The sequence below is a fragment of the Gracilinanus agilis genome, chromosome 1, assembly GCF_016433145.1.
Source record: "Gracilinanus agilis isolate LMUSP501 chromosome 1, AgileGrace, whole genome shotgun sequence".
Classification (NCBI taxonomy): domain Eukaryota; kingdom Metazoa; phylum Chordata; class Mammalia; order Didelphimorphia; family Didelphidae; genus Gracilinanus; species Gracilinanus agilis.
The window spans coordinates 733,356,353-733,363,341 of NC_058130.1; positions in this window are offsets into that span (position 1 = coordinate 733,356,353).

A 6,989-nucleotide genomic window follows, 5' to 3' on the forward strand; every position below is an offset into this window, starting at 1 on the left:
CTTAGAACAGAGAATGTCAGAGCTGGGAGAGTCCTTAGAACAGAGAATGTCAGAGCTGGGAGGATCTTTAGAACAGAGAATGTCAGGGCTGGGAGGGAGCTTAGAACAGGGAATGTCAGAACTGGGAGGGTTCTTAGAACAGAGAATGTCAGAGCTGGGAGGGACCTTAGAACAGAAAATGTCAGAGCTGGGAGAGAGCTTAGAACAGAGAATGTCAGAGCTGGGAGGGAGCTTAGAACAGAGAATGTCAGAGCTGGGAGAGTCCTTAGAACAGAGAATGTCAGAGCTGGGAGGGTCCTTAGAACAGAGAATGTCAGAGCTGGGAGGGAGCTTAGAACAGAGAATATCAGAGCTGGGAGGGTCCTTAGAACAGAGAATGTCAGAACTGGGGTTACCCTTAGAACAGAGAGTGTCAGAGCTGGGGGGTCCCTTAGAACACAGAATGCCAGAGCTGGTGGGGGGGCTTAGAACACAGAATGTCAGAGTTGGGGGAGCCCCTTAGAACATAATACCCTGCATCATAATAACTACACAAACTAACAAAGCTAACACACTGGATTGCAAACAATCCAAAAAGATCTTTCCTGGCTAGAATATGGAACTAATAAAGTTAAAAGGATAAAATACAATAGGGACAAATGTCATCTCACATCCAGGTTCAGAAACTGTACTTTGCCAGGAGGAGATGAGGAAGGCATTGTTAGGCAGTGGTTTGTCTGGGGGAAAAAAGTCTTCAGTGCTTTAGTGACCTACCCAACAGGGTGAGAAGGCATCCAAACAAATTCTTGTGATCTTAGTGTGCCTTAGGAAAGGCAGAGCTCCCAGGAGGGAAGAGGTGATGGTCCCGTTATACTGTGGGTGCCCTGGTCAGAACTCTTCTGGAACAGGGAGACAACGTGTGGCAGAGTGGATGAGTGTGGGGCTTGGGGAAATCGAGGACGCCTCCAATGAGCTAATGCAAAACTCCATATAAATGTCAGTTGTTATTTGTGACTTCATCCACTCCCATGGATTCAATTAGCACCAGTAAAGATGACTCCCAAATCTCTGGGTACAGTTCTGAAGCTCTTCAGCAATTGAGTTCAAGAAACAGTTATTAAGTGCCTGCTTGGAGCCAGAGACTCTGCTGGGCATTGGGGAGACATAGACAGATATGAGACATCCTCACCCTCACGGGCCTTTCATTCGAATGACTGGGGAGGCCATGGGAAAACAAATCAATGAACACTAAGGAATCTCCAAAGTGAAGGAGAGGCCGAGGCTGTGCTTTGAAGGGAACCAGGGACTTTACGGAGCAGAAATGAGGAGGGCGGCATTCCAGGGATAAGGGATGACTATACAAAACCATCCAGGGGGGAGATGGACTATCACATGGGGGAAACAATTGCAGGCCAGTTTGACTTTTATTTTTTAACTCTTCCCTTATGTCTGAGAATGGGTATAAGTAATCAGTTCCAAAGCAAAAGAGCAGTAAGGGCTACGGAACTGGAGTTAAATGACTTGCCCAGTGTCACACAGCCAGGAAGTGTCCTAGGTCAGATTTGAACCCAGGCTCTCCCGCCTCCAGATCTGGATTTCTATCCACTGAGCCAACTAGCTGCACTGCCAGTTTGACTTTAAAAGAGATGGCATGAAGGGGGAATATTATGAAATCAGACAGGAAAAGTAGGTGGGATCCACATTGCAAAGGGCTTTCAGTGCCAGGTTGAGGAGTCTGTGTTTTGTCCTCTCAGAGGCAAGAGGGATGCACTGGAGCTCGGTGAACAGGGGAGTAAGATAGATGAGGAGATCTATATTTTAGAAACATCAATTTGGCAGCTGGGTAAAAGAGGGCTAGGGAAAGACTAGAAGCAGGGAAAGTAATAAGAAGGCACTGAGTCCAGATGAGAGGTGATGAGGAGCTGAAATAGAGTCCAGCATGAAAGAAGGAAGAGATGGATGCTGGAGCTGGCAAGATTTGGCAAGTAAATGGATAAGGAGGAGGAGGTGAAGAAGACAGTGGAAGATAACTCGAAGGTGCCAAGCCTTAGATGGGTTGAAACTGTGGCGGTGGCCTCAAGACGGATGAGTTTGTGGGAAAATATAATGAGTTTTGTTTCAGACATGTTGAGTTTGACAGGACATCTAGGTGGATAGTAGACTAGAGTTTGAGAGAGAGGTGAGGGCGGGATGTGGGAGTTTGCATGGAAACGAAACTCAAGCATACCCATGGGAACTGATGAGATCACCAAGGGAGAGAGAGATGAGGCCCCAGAATGGGGCCTTTCAGGACACCCACACTTAGTGAAATAGAGAAGGAGGATGACCCAGCAAAGTACAGTGAAGGTAAGTAATATCCCATAGGTAGGAGGAGAACCAAGGGGAGGGGGGTGGATTCCCAGAAGCCAAGGGAGGAGACAGGGTCTGGCAAAAGGAGGTGATTGACAATGAGTGGCAAAGGCTACAGAGATGTCACGTAGCATGAGGGCTGAGAAAAGGCCACTGGTTTGAACAGTAAAAAAAATTGATGGTGGCTTTTTTTTATTGTTCAAAACATATTTCTATGTTATTTGTATTTGCAGTAGAGTGATCCTTTAACATCAAAACCCTAATCACAACCTTATCGAACTATATGATCAAGCATATATTTTTCTAATGCATTTCTGGTTCCATAGTTCTTTCTCTGTATATGGATAGTGTTCTTTTCCCCAAGTTCCTATGGATTGTCCCGGGTCATTGCATTGCTGCTAGTACAGAAGTCCGTTATGTTTGATTGAACCACAGTGTAACAGTCTCTGTGTACAATGTGGTCCTGGCTCTGCTCCTTTCACTCTGCATTACTTCCTGGAGGTCGTTCCAGTTCACATGGAATTCCTCCAGTTCATTATTCCTTTCAGCACAATAGTATTCCATCACCAACATATATGATGGTGACTTTAAAGAGAGAAGTTTCAGTCTAGTGGTAGCTTAGGAAATCAGATCTCAAGGGAGTGAGAAGTGAGTGCCAGGTGAGGGAACTGAGATAATTAGTTCAGAAGACCCTTTCAGGTTATATAAGAGAACAAATATTCTACAGGACAAGATCATGAGGGGATTGCAAGACTAAGTGGATTACTTTTAAGGCTATGGGGAGATTCGGGCATATTTATGGCATCAAAGAAACCAGTGAATGAGGAGAGATTGAAGAGAAGAAAAAGAGAGGAAACGATCAAGGGACCAAATTCTTAGAGGAGACAGAAGGGAATGGGATTGAGGGGACAAGGAAAGGAGCTGGCCTTGGCAAGAAGGGTCACTCCTCCTTAGAGACTGGAGCACAGGAGGGAATGATGATGAGATTTTGAGGTATGATGTAGAGGAGGCAGCTGGTGGTGGATGGATGACTTTTTCCCCCCAGTGGAATAGTAGTTGGGGTCCCTTACTGAGAGCTGAGAAGTTTGAGAATAGAAAAGAAGGTCTGGAAGAGCTACTGTGAAAACCCTTATAGGTAGTCAGGGAAGAGTAAAAGCATTGCATGCAATCTTAAAAGCTAAATTGATATCAGAGAAAATAAATCTGTAGAGGATGCAGTAAGCTGGATGACTTTCTTCAGCACTACTCACCCAAATGTGTAGGAAGAGAAAAGGCAAATGGGAATGGTGGAGAGGATGGAGCATTGGGGGTTGGAAAGGGTAACCATTGCTAGGTCAAGGGGGCAAAGGATTCAAGAGTAACTGAGAAAATCTGTTGAGTTGGTCAACCATGGGCCAAAGCTAGGAAGGCAGGGAAATGAGGCCAAAATGGGTGTGGAATGGAAGAATGGGTGCTGGAGGTGGGAGATTAGAACAGTTAAGGAGAAGAAGAGTAGCAGGTCCAGAGAGAGGGATCTGGGCATTCTCAGTCACAGAGGAGGAACAATTCTGGGTGACTGTCAGAGCAGAGAGATGGCCGTCGCTGGGTACAATTGAGATTCGGGAACCCTGAGCTCCAGCTTCACATCTCCATCTGTCTACAGGACATCTTCCCCTGGAAGGTCTGGCTGGAGCCTCAGACTCAGAAGGTCCAAGGCCAAGCATTAGTCTTTCTCCTGATCTTTCTCCTGATTTCACTCTGTTATTGTCTCATCCAAAGCTTTGGTGTTACCTTTTCTTCTCCCTCTCTTACTGCTCCTGCCCAGCAAATTGTTTAAGTGTCTTCCCTCAGTGATGACAACAATTGGCATGTCTGCAGTTCTTTAAAGACTGCTAGGTACTTACATACTCATTATTGGAGCCCCCAAACAACTTTGCCTGTTCCCTTAGGCATTTCAGGCCTTATTCATCATTCTTATGTTACGGATGGGGAAAGTGAGGCCGGTGGACACAGAGCCAGCTGGGAGCATCTGAGGGAGGGTTTGGACAAGAGCGACTCCTGTTTTCCAGTGAGAGCTCAGCTCTCTTTCCACCCTACCCTACTGTCTTTCATACTGATGCCCCCCTGCGTTAGTAAAGCTTTCATGCCAGTGCCTTCTGTTTAGCACCAATGCCTCATCATAGGTGTTCCCGTCTCTGCTCTGTCTCCCCTTTAATGCCTCCTCAGGATCTCGTGCGGCCAGTTTGGACTCCTTGGCCTGGCACTCAAAGCTTTCCATGATCTGGGGCCAAGAGACCTTTTTGATCTTACAATTCCTGCCCTCCATGAATGCTCCACTCCATTCCACGAACATTTTGGGCTGATTAGGCTATGGTTTGCCTGCCAAGTAAGCCACCGGCTTCCCTACCCCTGAGCTGTGGCTTATACTATCATATTTGTTCCTTTTTCCAGGTCTGTCTTCTCCTTGTCCCATCCCACCCCAGCCCTTCCTCTTGAGATAACTGTGTGGATGGTTACACATGTAAAATCTGTATCCGAGGGCTTGCTGTCTCAGGGAGGGAGAGTCAGGAGAGGGGAATTTGGAACTCAGAACTTAAAAAAAAAAGTTTAAAAATGGTGTTTACATGTAATGGGGGAAATGATTATTTTTTAAAAAGAGAAATAACTGTGTGTAGAAACATTGGAAAGCTTGAAAGTGCCACATGATGTCAGTAATTATATTTTTCTTATTATTTTGCTCCAGACTGATTATCTCATGCCTGTAGGGGATGTTCACTGTAGAAATATCCTCTTGTGATGAAAATCAGTGCCAGGCCTATTCTGGTCTCATATGCTTACTAGTTGTATGATCCTGGGCAAGACACAATTCTGCCTCAGTTTCCTCATCTGTAAAATATACTGGAGAAGGAAATGGAAAACCACTCCAATATCTATGTCAAGAAAACCTCAGTTTCGGTCATGAAGAATTGGACATGACTAAACAACAGAAACAACTAAAATACCTTCTGCTCAGAGAATGCCCTGGGGCCAAAAGAGAAGTCAGGTAACTTGCCCAGTATCAATCATACAGCTAATATCTGTTAAGAGGCAGAACTTGAATTCAGGTCTTTCTGACTTCAAGTCTGGCCCTCCCCTTCACTACACCAGACCGCTTCTTATCAGTTGTTAACAATAACAACAACAAACAACAACAAACAACAACAAACAGCAGCAGCAGCAGCAGCTGCTGCTGGGTAGCACAAAGGGTAAAGTACCACGTTTGGAGTCGGGAGGAGCCAGGCTCAGATGCTTTCTAGCCGGGGGACCCAGGGCACGCCAGATTGCACAGCCCTTGCCTCATTTGTCTTAGAATTGATACTAAGACAAAAGGTAAGGTTTAAAAAAGAATCATATGAATAATAACTCTTATTAATATTAAGGTTTGCAAAGCTGTTACCTTCCCAACAATCCTGGGTGGTAGGCGCTATTATTGCCCTCATTTTACAGATGGGTAAATTGAGGCAGGCAGCGGTTAAGTGGTTTGTCCAGGGTTTCACAGCTAGTTAGTATCTGAAGCTGGAGAATAATGTTGATGATGATAATGATGAATCCCTCTCCATCCTTTAAAGACCAGTTCTAGTGCCTCCTCCTTCAGGAAGCCCTTCCTGGATGCCAATGACATTCACACACAATTTACCTCTTGAACACTCTTGACATGTAATGATGAGTAGAGTTCGTAGTTTAACCCTCCACTGGAGCTCAGGAACCCTGTTGGGTCCTAAACTGTATCTTGGATCCCTTTGTATGCCCACCCAGCTGAGGGTTTCTGCACCCAGGAGTTGCCTAAATGGGATGGCACCTCCCTGATTGCCGTGCCCCACCCCTGCCCTAATCTGTAAAATGAGGGGTTTCTAAGGTCTCCCCCCCCAGTTCAGATATTCTGCGATTCATATCGTGGCTAACAAACATGCAGGGAGTGAACCGAGTTTGGGTTTTGTTTTCTCTTTCTCATCTTCTCTCGGAAATGCCTTGGATCTCCTTTCTCTTCAATCCCAGGGACCGGAGGGTATCCCGACTATTAACCCTTGATGGGTGTGTGGGGAGACACCCTTAGATGGCTAGGTGGAGGCCCCTCCTTACCCCTGAGTATCCCAGTGGTTATCAGGGATGCCTCAGCACAGGGATGCCTGAGCCCCCTGAATGGGGGACTTTTCTCTCCCAATTAGACTCTCTCCTGGGCTGTCCCTTTCTCCTTTTCTCTCTCCTCCTTGTTCTAAAAATAGCACTGATGCTCTTCAGAGCCCTCCCCACTGCACTGGGCCAGCGTAGAAGAGCCGCAGTCATTGGAGAAGATTCTCCTCTTCCATCTTGACCGTGCAGCCCCCCCCTCCCCGAAGGTGGGCTTCCTCCATCATGTTCCTTACCTCCCTCCCAGCCCCTGCTCCCACTTCTCTGTCATCCTCCTCCCTCTCCCACACTCCCACCTGGGGAGGTGAAGACAAACAGCAGAAGGGAGGGAGATTTGTGAAAGAAAAATGAAAAGAAAGAAGAGAGAATGGGGGGCTACAATTGTGGGAGCACACAAGGGGGTGTGTGTCTGTATGTGTGTGAGAGAGAGAACTTGGGGAATCATGAAAGAATGTAGGGGTACCAGAGAGAGAGAGAGAGAGGAAGAGAGAGGGGGAAAGGGAGAGACAGAGAGA